General features: G+C 36.0%; 1 long non-coding RNA gene across 1 annotated transcript in view; it reads right to left on the minus strand.

Moving 5' to 3' along the window:
* Positions 1-748: 748 nt before the first annotated feature.
* Positions 749-16,649, minus strand: part of LOC124962248 (uncharacterized) — an 82,738-nt gene continuing 66,837 nt past the window's right edge. Inside the window, exon 3 of the long non-coding RNA XR_007104443.1 lies at positions 749-2,725. This is a non-coding gene — a long non-coding RNA (uncharacterized LOC124962248). The remainder of the gene's footprint in view (positions 2,726-16,649) is intronic.

Consider the following 16,649-nt stretch of genomic DNA (forward strand, 5'->3'; position numbering starts at 1 on the left):
AAGACAATTGGAAACATCAGGAAAAACAAAAATCTGACTAAGAAATCATGCCACAATTTTTAAAATGCCATCAAATAGTATCAAGAAATATCATCAAAATTTGATAGACAAGTGTTCTAAAGTTATATTTTAAATTACAAAAGTTATTACTAATGGAAGTACTAAAATACAATGTTAACAAAAACTGAAGAAGCAAGGAAGAGGAGATGAAAATAATTTACTTAGAATAAATTAAAATTCTTAATCTTTCATGGCAGGAAATGCAAGATGTTTACCTTTTGTTTTCTATATGTACAATAAATAGGCATAAAAGTTCTTGCCAAAATGAATTCAACTTTCTTTTCCTTGTAATAGTGCAGTGAAAATAGCACACATTTTGGAATATAATAGGTTAGAGTTTAATTACTGAATGTGTTACTTGTAAACTATGTGTCTATAGGCAATTTACTTAAGCTGCCTGAACCTTAGAGAAGTAAATTGCAATCAAGGTTAAAGAGCTCAGCATAGTGTTTTTACAAATGGGAGGATATCAATGAAAAATCATTGTTATTTTATTTTATTTTATTGTTTTTACAGACTGCATTTTAATTCATCGTACACAAATGGGGTACAACTTCTCATTTCCATGGTTGTACACAATGTAAATGCACACCATTCGTGTAATCATACATGTACTTAGGATAATAATGTCTGTCTCAGTTCACTACCTTTCCTTCCCCCACCCCTTTCTGCCCCATTTCCCTCTACACAATCCAAAGATCCTCCATTCTTCTCTTACCTACCCACCCCGCCATACCCTTGTTGGGTATCATCATCCACTTATCAGAGAAAATATTAGACCTTTGGTTTTTTGGGATTGACTTTTTTCATTTAGCATGATATTCTCCAACTCCATCCATTTACCAAAAAATGCCATAATTTTATTCTTCTTTAAAAGCATTGCTATTTTGAAAACAAATTCTATTGTGTATATTTGGAGCATACAGCATAATGCAATGGAATACACAAAGAGAATAAAATGTTTACTATAATGAAGTAAATTAATATATCATCATCTCCTAACAGTTACCCTCTTTTTTGGTAGCAAATGTAATCAAACATATCAATTTAACAAAAATCCCAAATACAATTTATTTTTGTTAACTTCAGTCCTCATGCTGTTTGTTAGACATGTTCATCCTATGTATCTGCTACTTTGTGTCTTTGACTACACCTCCCCATTTTCTCTCCTCCCTCACTGGAACCCACTGCTTTATTCCTGCATAGTTGACTTTATTTTTGATTCTTGCTATTAATTATTGAATCATTTTGAAACAACTCAGCACTTGGTAAATTTGATTACTACTGATTAACCATGACTGTAACTTCATCATGAAAATTGCAGAATTGGAAGGTTTGCTATTTCACATTAACATTTAATGTCATTAATTGCCTGAGTAAAAAGGAAAATGACTTCTAAAGAGTGATTTAGGTCTCCAAGGATTAAGAAGGGGATGGTGATTCCCAGTCCATAACACCCTGGTCTCTGGGGCAGGGGGGGGGGTCACCAAAGTATTAATTAGTTATCACAGATGAAAAATTTCAAAAATATATTACCAGAAGTTAAATAAAATGTGAAATTTCTTTACTTTTGCTTGAAATAATATCAACTCATTTGTGAGAGCATGGGTTAGTTTTTTTCTCATTTTGTCTAATTGGCTGTTAGTTTTATGTGCCTTGATTAATTAAAATTGGATATTTATTACTTAATGAATGTAGTTCCTTTGGTTAGGAACAGTTCTTTTATCAGATGGAGCACACATAAGAAAAATAATTGAACTGGACTTTCAGATTATCTCTTCTCTACATCTCTGGCTATGACAAAGAGGGGTTCCTCTGGACATCCCTAATCCATTGTCCCATCTTTAGATCTTGTGGGTGACCAAAGCAGTAAGCTTTGGCGCGGGAACTGGATGTGCACAGTTTGATGACTTCTGCTCCTGTCTTGACAAGTGGATACCCACAGTTGGCTGTGTACTCCTAGTGCCCTGAGTGGTACAAGGGGAAGCTCCAGACACTTGGTGCTACCTGCTGTAGAAGGTGAACTCAGTCTGCATGTTCAGAGACTTGAGAAAGTCACTGTAACATTACATCAAAGATTTTTCTTTTAATCTCAGTTTTTATCAGTCAAAACTTTAAGTTCTATCCAACTAAATTTGCTGCACTCTCCGCTCTCTTTTTCTTCTTACTCATTCTATCACTCTGTCATTTTTAACTAAGGAGGGAAAAGGGGTTCTGATTTCTTAAGCCTTCTAAAATCTGGAAATAGTACTAGTTGGGAACAACTACACCCAAGACAGACATCATTGAAGCAGCTCATTAAACAATTACACACCAACTAAAGGAGACAAACAGAAAAGTGAAAATTTAAACTTAACATATAAATCTCTGGCTAACCTGCAAGACAACACTTATAACACATAATTAACACAATTCAGTATCTGTAATAAAATTCTATTGAGAGATAAATTGACATGTTTTGATTCTCTTGGCAACCTGTCCTAGTTTCCAAAAAGTGACGAAGTCAGCAACAAGGTCCCAGATGTCCATCTTCACCTCCTTGCCCCGAATTGTGGAACTTCAGTACTTATGGGAATCAATCCACATGTTTCTCATTATTATGAATTTAATAACAGATCTGTAGCTGCTGTTTTCTATGATTCTTGCAAAGTCTTTCCATTTTGACCTGTGGAATAAATATTTGGATGAAACAAAACAAAATATAAGTATAAAAAAAAATGTATGGTCAGGTTCAGTCTATAATAACTTCGGAAAATCAAAAAACATACAAATTATAACATTAATGCTGATCTTAATACTAGACAAAACGTAATTTTTCTTTTCATTAGTTATATGCTTATAAAATATAACATTGCCTAGGTATTTTCTTAAAGTCTACATTCTAATAGCCTCTAAATTAAAAACGTTTTTGATAAACTATTATAACAATAGTATTTTTCTGTTTAGAGTAGATTTACTTTAAGTAGATTTTATTCTGTTAACAAAAACATTTTTTAAGTTTGAGATATTAGCCAAAGTGGTACAGAAACATTTTTAAACTAGTTATATATTATTAGAGCTCAAAGAGGAAAGGGAAGGGAAGGAATGGAGGATAGAAAGAAGGAAGGAAAGAAGGGAAGGAAAAAAAGGAGGGAGGAAACAGAGAGATTTAAAGACCTTCTAGAGTTAGCTATAGGCTCTGTTATTCACATTTTCTACTGAAGGCCCATCAATTTTAATTTTATTTTTAGGTTTTTTAAAGTTATAATACATAGTTAGAATGTATTATCCTAATTATTTTTTAATGTGAAAGAAGTAATTCAACAACAAAAATGGTATATTAGCAATGGTATATTAGAGTTAACATCATATAATTCTTTAATTTTAGTCAAGTTCATAAATAATTAAAGAGTGAATTATGGGTCAGGGCCTATCTAAAACTCAGAACTCAGTTTTTCATGATAATTATAAAATTATTAAGAATTGGCTGTCATTTTGTTACTTAACCTGCAACTCAGATTAGAAGATTTTCTATTTTAAGGAAAAGTAAATTTTGGTTAACTCTTATGTTGAATAGGAGGGAAATATCAAAGAATTAAAGTTAGATAACATCCTAAATGACTTTATTACAATAAAATAATCTTACTGATCTGATGACTTTGAGTTACCATCCTCTTTAATCGATTGTAGAGCATGCAGACTAGCTACAGGAGTCAAACACATTTTTGTCTTCATTTTGTTTCATTGTTCTAAGTTCTCAGGTTTGCACCTCCTTGCCCTTTTGTACTTGAGGTAAACAATGTGACCACTAGACAGTTCACTGTGAGTACAAGTCCTAATATCAGCAATCTAGTTATGCCTGAGCTCTAGCAACCCAAAATTCAGAGTTAGGGCCACTAAAGTTTTCTTTGTTTATGTAAAATTCTACCCATAAAAATCATTATTTTCCCTAGACAGTGTATTTTGAGTCTCAAAAATAATTTTTAAAAAGTTATTTTGTGTAATTAACTCCACGTTATGTTAACAGCCTAACTCAAATATATATTCCACTGCATTCATGTTTAGATATAGTAATTCTTCTATTAAAGATTCTGAGATTGAATGTATCTTAGTTGGCTTCTAGGTAAAATCAAAACTGCCCCTGTAGAAGCCAACAGTTATAGCAAGTTCTTTGGTCACATACAAATAAACTGTAGGTCTTATTTACACTATACTCAGACAAATTATTTTACATTACAAAATAAGCATTAGCTAATATATTTAGAATGAAAATAATAAAATTCCTTTAAGATAATAAGTCCAGTAAATTATTTTAAAATTCCTTGTTATCGAACGTCAGTACTAGGTGTAATTTAGGGTATTCAAATGATAAAAACCAGATATGTGTACTTATTCATAAAAGTTTGCAAATTTTAAAGTACTTTACATGTGTATGTTACTTAAAATAGTATTAGAACAAAACAAAACAGTTAATTGGGATAGAAGATTCAATTTTGCCTATTTTTCTAAAGTTATATCTATAAAAATATTTAATTACAAAGTAAAATTAGATTTTCTATTATGGGGAAAAATGAAATTGGGCTAAATATTACACTATATTACAGGGACATATCAAAGAATTAAAAAGAAAATCCTTTAATATAAAAAATATTTAATTATATTTTAAACTTTATTTTTTGAAAGCAGCTTTTTCAATCTGTCTAGATTTGTATTGCATCACCAGTATGGCCAAGCATTTACTAATGAGCAAGTGTAAACTTTTCGCCTCCTGCCACCATGAAACAGTGCCCCACTCACAAACTTAAGAGGCTTATACAAACATATTGTGACATATGAGTTTGATTGTACATCAGAAGTCATCTGAAATTCATTCAGATTTAAGGAAGAAATTCTGTTGGTTTAGAATCCCAAAAAGAAAAATCAATTGGTCTTTGAGCTCAAAATGTACTTCCATTTTAAAATATTTATAACCTTAAAAATACAAAAAAAAAAAAATTAAAGTCAACCCAATTATTTACTTAAAGTAGAAAGTCCATTACAAAAAACAGAAACTGGGTGTTAACACTTATAAATCTATTTCATTGAGTAAGGGGAAGTGTGAAAGAAAATTAAGATGATAAGGAAAAAATAGAATTCAATAAAACAACTTTTAAGCACTGGTTTTGTCCAGTTTTTCACAATGGTCATATTGGCATTATGTAGACACAAGGTGTGGGACTGTAACAGGTATACTTATTTAGGACTACAAACATTTGTTTAATGTTAAAAAAAAAAATCATCTAGTTCCACAGTGTGCCAAGTCTCCTGAAAGGCAAACGCACAATTAATTCCAGGTTTGTGCAAAACACTACACAACATGTGAACTGGGATGCATTTCACAATGCTCCAACTTCACATAAGAAGGAATGCAAACAGACCTTAAAATATGAGAAATTTGTTCAAAAATAATACATTTGCAACCTAAAACTCTGAAGTTTAATCAGTTATATAAAACAATTAGCAATTGCATCATATGTATAAAAGGATCTTATTAGAAGATCTTATTATGATTTTCTGATCCTCTCTCTGAAAGGAATACAAAATCATTGTCAGTGGCTCATGTCCTATACTTCTTCCCCAAAACTTCATACATAGGTCTTGTCATATCATCATTGTCTTGATCATCTCCTCAATGGGAAAGAGAAAAATCTGAATAAATCTAGAAAGTAAATACCACATTTTTTTTTTTCCGGTGCTGGAGATTGAACCCAGGGCCTCGCAGTTGCAAGGCAAGCACTCTACCAACTGAGCTATATCCCCAGCCTGATGCCACATTTCTTGTTGGCTATTATCCCTCCTTATTCCTCTCACCTATGACAGGCTAATACTTTTATCATTTTCCCCTCACCAACTTCCATATTTAATATAGTTCTAAAATGCATGGCCAAATTAATTTATTAGAAGAAATTCACATAGAAAGCTGATTTGTAAATACATTAAATAATAGTTATTTGGATTACCAAAATCCATTACTTCTGTATGAAAAGTTTTCCATTTCTCCACTTTTCATATTTTTACCATCATACTGTTTTACTCCTGGAGCAAAAATATCAGACTGGAGTATTTTCAACATGAATGAAAGAAAATGCAAAATATTCCAAGGAAATAAGAGAACATTGAATATTATTTATTATTATAGTTTGGATGAAATTCACTTACAAGAGTGTTATCTCTTGCACTGTTGCATTTTTTTTCCTACAAAGTTATTCTTTATTGTTTGCTATATGTCCATATCACTTCATTCTCCAAAAGGAATTGAGGCAACATAAAAAGTTGTGTGTTTGAAACAGATTAAAATAAAATAGGAAAGGGGGAAGCATAGCATGAAAATTAAGGGGTTCTAATCATATATGTGATATAAATATAATATGTCTAATTACAAAATGAAGTTATGTGTCATACATATGAGCAAGGTTTTAAAATTCAGTTTGAGACAGAGCAATGTCCTCCTGAAACTTACGTGAAGTCAAATCTAGTTTTTAGATTATGCTGGGTAGGAGAAGGGGAGAAAGGAGGCTCTTACCCTTTTATACAAACTTGATTCCCCTAATAGGAGGGGTGCGGGGAGGTTGTAGCAGGCTGGGTAGAGATAATGTTGTGTTTGTGTGTGTGTGTGTGTGTGTGTGTGCGCGCGCGCAAGCACATGAATGCATGTGTGTTTCAGGGTTAACATTTCTCAGCTTTTTTAACAGTAGGAGAAAGACCTGAAGCCTACATTGCCCAAACCAGGTCCAGAGCCCTCCAGCAGCTTCCATGCACACATTTCCTAAGTCCTCCCTTCCCTGCTTTCCTTTTTCCCTTTCCTTTAAAACCCAAGTTCTTATGGAGTTGGCTCCACTGACTCCTTTTGTCTTAAGCTGAACTCAGTCTCAACCCAATTTCTCCTACCCTACCTGAGTAATATTCCCTCAGATGTAAACAAAGTGAATATCACTTTCTCCTCCTCCAGTCCCTCTGTCTGACCTCCAGGGCAGTGGTTCTCAAACTCTGAGATCCTGTAGTTTCAGTATCTGTTTACAGTCTTAAATATGACAGCAAGACCCCAAAACCTTTTTGTTAATGTGAATTACAACAGTCCCGATTTACCAAGTTAGAAATTAATACTTAAAGTGTTCTAAATATATATTTATTTAGAAACAGCACTAATAAACCCTCAATAATAAATACATTAATATAAGTAGCATTTTTTAATAACTACATTTTCTAAAACCAAAATAAGTGAAAAAGTGACACAGTTTTATAGTTCTGCAACTCTCTTTAATGTTGGGCTTATCAGGAAACAACTGAAATCTCACACCTGCTTTTGCACTCTGTTTTGATATGCAGTTTGAGTTGAAGTGTACTAAAACCTGTCCTACAGACACATAACTAGAAAATTCAAGCCGTCACTCAGGTAGTTGTGACTATTCTTTAATAATAAAGCAAAAATTGATAAATAATAGATCTTGAGTTTGGTGGCAATATGAATTCTGAAACATAATAATGAATTTTTAATTCATTATTTAATTCATTTATTTTACCCATGTAAGATTTGCAGCATTGGTACATTATGGAATTATCAGTTTATTAAATTATGCATCTCTTCCAAATGCTAACACATTTACTATGTTAATATTTTAAAACTTCATTCATTAATATCACCATTTATCTCATCAGAATAGTCTTGAAGTGTCTTAGAAAGCTGTTAAGATCATTGGGGTAGATACAAGTTTTAACTTGAAAAGCTCAAAACTCTATCACAGGCAACAAACGCCATCAGCTGTTTTCCTTGAAGTGACAGGCTCATTTATTTACTTTCAAGAAAATGTCTGCCAAATATCCATGTATGACTAACATATGTTTTTAGTCTGTCAAGCATACTTTCAAGAAAAAAAGGTACTGCATGCCCAAAGCGGTTAGTCAATTCACAATTCAAAAACCACTCAAGTTTGTTTTTCTGGGCACATCCACCCTACACTACTACACAGCACAAGTACTTTATGTGTACACCCCATTTCATCACACAGAATATTAAAACTATAGAAACTCAAGATTTGGTGTTTGGTAAAATTAATAACTCATGCAGTTTATTCCTTACCCAGAAAAAATATTTTTATTTTTATTTTCCTTATTGAGAATGCATGATAGTAAAAAGCGAAGATGACTATTACACTTTGGTTCTTGATTCAAGCACCTGTATTTTTTGCCCACATCTACTCTGTATCATCAGTGCAAACATGCACATGGAAAAAAGCAAGTAGCATTTTAGTATTACTATGCAAAAATAGTTTGACATACTAGATCCCTTGAAAGGATCTCAGCGATTCCAGAGGTCCACAGATCAGGATTTGAGAATCATTGGTCAAGGGTTTTCATGCCTCAACTTTTCTTAGGATGAAGAAATGGAAAAGAGGGACCTTTCTGGGAAAGCAAAACAGGTAAGGAAGGTCCCAGAAGAAATCTGGGAAGTTGAAAATCTTCGATCAAATGACTCCTGGGATTCCAGTCCTGTGGCAGGAGAGATGAGAAAGTTTAAGCCATGCTATGGTTTGGGTAAGTCTCCTCAAAAAGGCCCATGTTTTTAATGTAGGATTGTCAGCCCATGGTACTACTAGGAGACTCTAATGTAGGCAGTTGGGTTCTTTGTTTTACAAATTCAAGGAATGAAATCCATAGGCACAAGAGTGAGAGCAAAGTAACAGGATTTATTAGAAAAACAAAAGAAAGCAGAGCTCCCAAAGGGGAGAGGCTCCAAGAAAGGGATGCCAAAGGGTGTCTGTTGTCTAGGGATTTTTAAAGGCATAGCTAATGGCCCAGCACAGTTGATTGATGGTGTGAGGGATGCCATCAAGGACCAATTCAGCTCTTCAAGCTCTGAGTTTAATAAACCAATCAGAAGTGCATAATTTAAGTCCCTCATTTACATAATTAAGAGGACAGGTCCAACCTTGTGGTTTGACTCCTCTGTTGGGGAGAGGAAGCACTTCAGGTAAGGGTCTACTCTGTGGTTGGCTGTTGCTAGGGTAGGGGCAAGGGTAACTAAGGAAGGGTGGCGATGGTTGAAGCTGTGAGGAACAGAAATAGGTGTTCTAAATAAGGTGGAGTCACTGTGGTTACATCTGTCAGTGAGTGGAAAGCCACAGGATGTTCTCACAGTATGATGCCTCCTTTCAGGTTGTTTTGATGTCCCCCTCCCTTCCTTTCCTTCTCCAGGGCCCTTACCCTGGCTGCCTAGGGAGACCTATCTTCCAGCCTCAGTCAAACCCTTAACAGGTGGCAGATAGTGGGAGAAAGTGGGGACATGCCCTCAAAGGGACTGTGGAACTCTTCCTCTTCCTTTACTCTTTGCATCACAGCCACCATAAGGAAAGTAGCTCATTCCACCCAACACTCCCACCATGAAGTGCTACCCACCACAGGTCCAAAAGTAATGGAGCCTATCAAACATAAATGGAAACATCCAAATTGTGAGCCAAAATATACCTTTCCTCTTTTTAAGTTGATTGTCTCATATTTTTTTATAGTAATAGAATGCTGCCTAACACAAGTGTATTAGAAATTGGTTCTAATACTCTTAACTTTTAACCCACATTTACACTATTGTGAAGACACTGAGACTGAAGGAAAAGGGGGAGAAAGCTATGGAGCCGATCAGAGTCATCTTCTTTCTTATACAAATTCAGGAGTACCTTAGTGTGGGTGTTAATATGTTAATAATTTCCTTATCTTGATACCTATCTTGTTCTCACATTAAAATATGACCCTTCAAAAAAAATCCTCTTACCTGGAGGTTGACAAAATTTTCAGTAAAATAGAAATACAATAGTCAATATTTTATATTTTGTGGATGTTACAGTTTCTTTTGCACCTACTCAAGTCTATCATTGTGACATCCAAGCTCCCCCTGCGTAGTGTTGTATGGGTCATAATATTTGGATTTTAAAAAATGTTCATTTGTCACAAAAATAGTCTTCTATTTTAATCAGAGATTTTAAAAAATACTTAAAGTACTCAAATTTACAGGCTGTATAAAAGTGGAATGGGCTGGATTTATACCATGGGTAATAACTAGCAGACCTCTGCTCTAACTGAAAGGAGAGAATCTAATGGCAAAATTTGAGGGCACCATGACTGATAAATTGGATAAGTACAATCTTTTTTGTTGTTGTTGTTATTGAAAAATTTATTCTTGCCCCCACCTCCACACCATCTATATCTGCTTCCATTCAATTATTTCTTTTTTTTTTTTTTTTTTATTGTGAACAAATGGGATACATGTTGTTTCTCTGTTTGTACATGGAGTAAAGGCATACCATTGTGTAATCATAAATTTACATAGGGTAATGTTGTTTGATTCATACTGTTATTTTTTCCCTTCCCTCCTACCCCTCTCACCCCTCTTTTCCCTCTATACAGTCCTTCCTTCCTCCATTCTTACCACCCTCCTTATCCCTAACCCTAAACCTAACTCTAACCCTAACGCTAATCCCTCCCACACCCCATTATATGACCTCATCCGTTTATAAGCAAGATCATTCGTCCTTTAGTTTTTTGAGATTGGCTTATCTCACTTAGGATGATATTCTCCAATTTCATCCATTTGCCTGCAAATGCCATAATTTTATCATTCTTCATGGCGGAGTAATATTCCATTGTATATATATGCCACAGTTTCTTTATCCATTCATCAACTGAAGGGCATCTAGGTTGGTTCCACAATCTGGCTATGGTAAATTGAGCCACAATGAACATTGAGATGGCTGTATCTCTATAGTATGCTGATTTTAAGTCCTTTGGGTATAGGCCAAGGAGTGGGATAGCTGGGTCAAATGGTGGTTCCATTCCAAGCTTTCTGAGGAATCTCCATACTGCTTTCCAGAGTGGCTACACTAATTTGCAACCCCACCAGCAATGTATGAGTGTACCTTTTTCCCCACATCCTCGCCAACACCTATTGTTACTTTTGTTCTTGATAATCGCCATTCTAATTGGGGTGAGAGGGAATCTTAGGGTAGTTTTGATTTGCATTTCTCTTATTACTAGAGATGTTGAACATTTTTTCATATATCTGTTGATTGCTTGTACATCTTCTTCTGTGAAGTGTCTGTTCATTTCCTTAGCCCATTTGTTGATTGGATTATTTGTATTCTTCGTGTAGAGTTTTTTGAGTTTTTTATAGATTCTGGAAATTAGCGCTCTATCTGAAGTATGAGTGGCAAAGATATTTTCCCACTCTGTAGGCTCTCTCTTCACATTACTGATAGTTTCCTTTGCTGAGAGAAAGCTATTTAGTTTGAATCTATCCCAGTTATTGATTCTTGCTTTTATTTCTTGTGCTATGGGAGTCCTGTTGAGGAAGTCTGGTCCTAAGCCAACAAGTTGAAGATTTGGACCTACTTTTTCTTCTATAAGATGCAAGGTCTCTGGTCAGATTCCGAGGTCCTTGATCCATGATGAGTTGAGTTTTGTGTAGGGTGAGATAGGGATTTAATTTCATTCTGTTGCATATGGTTTTCCAGTTTTCCCAGCACCATTTGTTGAAGAGGCTATCTTTTCTCCATTTCATATTTTTGGAACCTTTGTCTAATATGAGAAAATTGTATTTATTTGGGTTTGTGTCCACGTCCTCTATTCTGTACCATTGATCTACCTGTCTATTTTGGTGTCAATACCATGCCGTTTTGTTACTACTGCTTTGTAATAGAGTTGAAGATCTGGTATTGCAATACCCCCTGCTTCGCCCTTTCTACTGAGGATTGCTTTAGCTATTCTGGGTTTTTTATTCTTCCTGATGAATTTCATAATTGCTTGCTCTATTTCTGTAAGGTACATCATTGGGATTTTAATTGGAATTGCATTGAATCTGTATAGCACTTTAGGTAGTATGGCCATTTTGACAATATTAATTCTTCCTATCCAAGAACATGGGAGATCTTTCCATCTTCTAAGGTTTTCTTTAATTTCTTTCTTTAGTGTTCTGTAGTTCTCATTGTAGAGGTCTTTCACCTCTTTTGTGAGATTGATTCCCAAGTATTTTATTTTTTTCGATGCTATTGTGAATGGGGTAGTTTTCCTAATTTCTCTTTCTGAAGATTCATCACTTATGTATAAAAATGCATTGGATTTATGAGCATTGATCTTGTAACCTGCTACTTTACTGAATTCACTTATGAGATCTAAAAGTTTTCTTGTGGAATTTCCTGGTTCCTCTAAATATATAATCATGTCATCAGCAAACAGGGATAGTTTGAGTTCTTCTTTTCCAATTCGTATACCTTTAATTTCTTTGGTTTGTCTAATTGCTCTCACTAGAGTTTCAAGGATGATGTTGAATAGAAGTGGTGAAAGAGGGCATCCCTGCCTTCTTCCAGTTTTTAGGGGGAATACTTTCAGTTTTTCACCATTTAGAATGATATTGGCCATGGACTTAGCGTAGATGGCCTTTACAATGTTAAGGAATGTTCCCACTACCCCAATTTTTTCTAGTGTTTTGAGCATAAAGGGATGCTGTATTTTATCAAATGCTTTTTCTGCATCTATTGAAATAATCATGTGATTCTTAACTTTAAGTCTGTTGATATGGTGAATGACATTTATTGATTTCCGAATGTTGAACCAACCTTGCATTCCTGGGATGAAACCCACTTGATCATGGTGCACTATCTTTTTAATATGTTTTTGTATGCCATTTGCTAAAATTTTGTTGAGAATTTTTGCATCGATGTTCTTTAAGGATATAGGTCTAAAATTTTCTTTCCTCCATGTGTCTCTGTCTGGTTTAGGTATCAGGGTGATATTGGCTTCATAGAATGAGTTTGGGAGGGTTCCCTCCTATTCTATTTTATGGAATACTTTGAAAAGTATTGGAATGAGCTCTTCTTTAAAGGTTTTGTAGAACTCGGCTGAGAACCCATGTGGTCCTGGACTTTTCTTTGTTGGTAGGCTTTTGATGACTTCTTCTATTTCATTACTTGAAATTGGTCTATTTAAATTGTGTATGTCCTCCTCGTTCAGTTTAGGCAATTCATATGTCTCTAGAAACTTGTTGATATCTTCTAAATTTTCTATTTTGTTGGAGTATAGATTTTCAAAATAGCTTCTAATTATGTTTTGTATTTCAATCGTGTCTGTTGTGATATTTCCTTGTTCATTCCCAATTTTAGTGATTTGGGTTTTCTCTCATCTTCTCTTTGTTAGTGTGGCTAAAGGTTTATCAATTTTGTTTATTTTTTTGAAGAACCAACTATTTATTTTGTCAATTTCTCCGATTGTTTCTTTTGTTTCAATTTTGTTGATTTAAGCTCTGAGTTTAACTATTTCCTGTCTTCTATTACTTTTGGTATTGGTCTGTTCTTCTTTTTCTAGGGCTTTGAGCTGTACTGTTAGGTCATTTATTTGTTGAGTTTTACTTCTTTTATTGAATGCACTCCATGAAATAAATTTTCCTCTAAGTACTGCATCATAGTGTCCCAGAGATTTTGATATGATGTTTCTTTGTTCTCATTTACCTCTAAGAATTTTTTAATTTCCTTCCTAATATCTTCTGTTACCCATTCATCATATAATAGCATATTGTTTAATCTCCAGGTGTTGGAGTAATTTCTGTTTTTCACGCTTTCATTTATTTCTAATTTCAATCCATTATGATCTGATAGAACACAAGGTTGTGTCTCTATCTTCTTGTATTTGCTAACAGTAGCTTTGTGGCATAATATATGGTCTATTTTAGAGAAGGATCCATGTGCTGCTGAAAGTGTATTCACTCTTCGTTGGATGGTATATTCTATAAATGTCCGTTAAGTGTAAATTATTGATTGTTTTATTGAATTCTATAGTTTCTTTGTTCAATTTTTGTTTGGAAGATCTGTCCAGTGGTGAGAGAGGCATGTTAAAATCACCTAGTATTATTGTATTATGGTCTATTTGGTTTCTGAGACTGAGAAGGATTTGTTTGACATACATGGGTGAGCCACTGTTTGGGGCATAGATATTTATGATTGTTATGTCTTGCTGATTTATGCTTCCCTTAAGCAGTATGAAATGTCCTTCTTTATCCCTTCTGACTAACTTTGGCTTGAAGTCCACATTATCTGAAATGAGGATGGATACCCCAGCTTTGTTGCTGAGTCCATGTGCATGGTATGTTTTTCCCCGTCCTTTCACCTTTAGTCTATGGGTATCTCTTTCTATGAGGTGAGTCTCTTATAGGCAACATATTGTTGGATCTTTCTTTTTAATCCAATCTGCCATTCTATGTCCTTTGGTTGATGAATTCAGGCCATTAATATTCAGGGTTATTATTGAGATATGATTTGTATTCCTGGTCATTTGAGTCATTTTATTTATTTATTCATTTATTTTTGACATGACTTGGTTCCTCCTTTATTTGACAGTTCCTTTAGGATAGCTCCTTCCTTTGCTGATTTGCTTCTTTGTTTTTTATCTCTTCCTCAGGGAATATTTTGTTGAGAATGTACTGTAATGCTGGTTTTCTTTTTGTAAATTCTTTTACCTTTTGTTTATCATGGAAGGATTTTATTTCATCGTCAAATCTGAAAGTAAGTTTTGCTGGGTATAAGATTCTTGGTTGGCATCCATTTTCTTTCAGGGCTTGAAAACTGTTATTCCAGGCCCTTCTAGCTTTTAGGGTCTGGATTGAAAAATCTGCTGATATCCGTATTGGTTTCCCCCTGAATGTAATTTGGTTCTTTTCTCTCACAGCCTTTAAAATTCTGTCTTTATTTTGTATGTTAGGTATTTTCATTATAATGTGCCTTGGTGTTGGTCTGTTGTAATTTTGTATATTTGGAGTCCTATAAGCCTCTTGAACTTGATTTTCCATTTCATTCTTGAGATTTGGGAAATTTTTCTGATATTATTTCATTGAATAGATTGTTCATTCCTTTGGTTTGTTTCTCTAAGCCTTCCTCAATCCCAATAATTCTTAAATTTGGCCTTTTCATGATATCCCATAGTTTTGGAGATTCTGTTTATGATTTCTTACCATCTTCTCTGTTTGGTCAACTTTGTTTTCAAAGTTAAATATTTTTTCCTCAATATCTGAGGTTCTGTCTTCCAGGTGTTCTATCCTATTGGTTGTGGTTATGGAATTCTTAATTTGGTTTATTGTTTCCTTCATTTGAAGAATTTCTGTTTGTTTGTTTTTTTTTCAGTATCTCTAACTCTTTATTGAAATGATCTTTTTCTTCCTGTATTTGCTCTTTTAACTGTTGATTGGTGCGATCATTCAGTGCCTGCATTTGCTCTTTCATTTCATCGTTTGCTTCCCTTATCATGTTGATTATGTACATTCTGAACTCCCTTTCTGTCATTTCTTCTGCCATGCTGTCATTGGATTTTATTGATGTAACATCTAGATTTGTTTCAGGCATTCTCTTCCCTTGTTTTCTCATATTGTTCAGGTATCAGTGAACTGCTGAGATGTTGCAGATTTCCTCTATTGACTTATAATGTCCCTGAAGATTTCTAGTATATCCCCTCTTATCCTTCAGTATCCTGAAGTCTTGGAGGAAGTTTTTAATGGCTGCTCCACAAGGAAGCTGCCTCTCTAGGGTGGTGGCCTCTCTAGGGTGGTGGGGTGTATTTCCTGCTAGTGGGCAGAGGTGCCTCCACTTGTTGACCAATGGTCAACCACAGCGGAACTAGGCTGCAGGCTGAGGCAAGGCCTGTTTGTGCCTGTGTCTCTGGTTTTACCGTCCTTGTGGGAAAACCTCACCCAGCGGGGAAGACTCACCCGGTGGGGAGGTCTCGCTGGTCAGTTCCCCTCCTGGCAGTTCCCCACAATCCACAACTACTGCCTGGACAGGGCAGTCTTCCTAGGCAACGTTCCCAGGGGCCCGGACCTACCTCCTGGGCCTGGGAGCCTCACCCTTCGCAGACGAGTCTCCTTAGGCTGTCTCTCCTCAGAGAAGCTGCCCGCAGTCCTGGAACTTTCGCTCCGCCCCTCAGCTTGTCTCTGTGCAGCTCTTCCAGTGAGAAGCCGCCTAGGTTCCGGGACCGTGCTTTGCACCTAATCACCTGGCTATGCGGCCCCTCCTCTGAGCAGCCACCTGGAGTCCCGTACAGACATTCCGAGCCCCAGCGACTTGCTGCCCGCCTCTTCCTCCAGGCAGCCACTCGGTGTTCTGTGTGGTCGCTTCTAGACCAAGCAACTCACTGCGCACCTCCTCCTCTTCAGGGCAGCACCCCCGCCCCCCATTGTTCAGGAGGTTGCTCTGAGTCCAAACAGCTCGCCGTGTAGCTCCTCCTCTGGGCAGCCACTGGAGCCCTGGTGGGTTGCTCCGAAACCAAGCGTTGTGCTGTGCGGCCTCCTCTACAAAGCTCCCAGTTTTCCGTGTTCACTGCCCAGCGGGGGGAGGGGTATCTTGCTGCCTGTGCTGGGCAGTCTTCCTCTGCAATGTTCCCAGGGCCCCGGACCTACCTCCTGGGCCTGGGAGCCTTGCCCTTCGCAGATGAGTCTCCTTAGGCTGTCCCTCCTCAGAGAAGCTGCCCGCAGTCCTGGAACCTTCGCTCCGCCCCTCAGCTTGTCTCTGCAGCTCTTCCACCAAGAAGCCACCTAGGTCCTGGGACCC

The sequence above is a fragment of the Sciurus carolinensis genome, chromosome 12 (assembly GCF_902686445.1).
Source record: "Sciurus carolinensis chromosome 12, mSciCar1.2, whole genome shotgun sequence".
Lineage (NCBI taxonomy): Eukaryota > Metazoa > Chordata > Mammalia > Rodentia > Sciuridae > Sciurus > Sciurus carolinensis.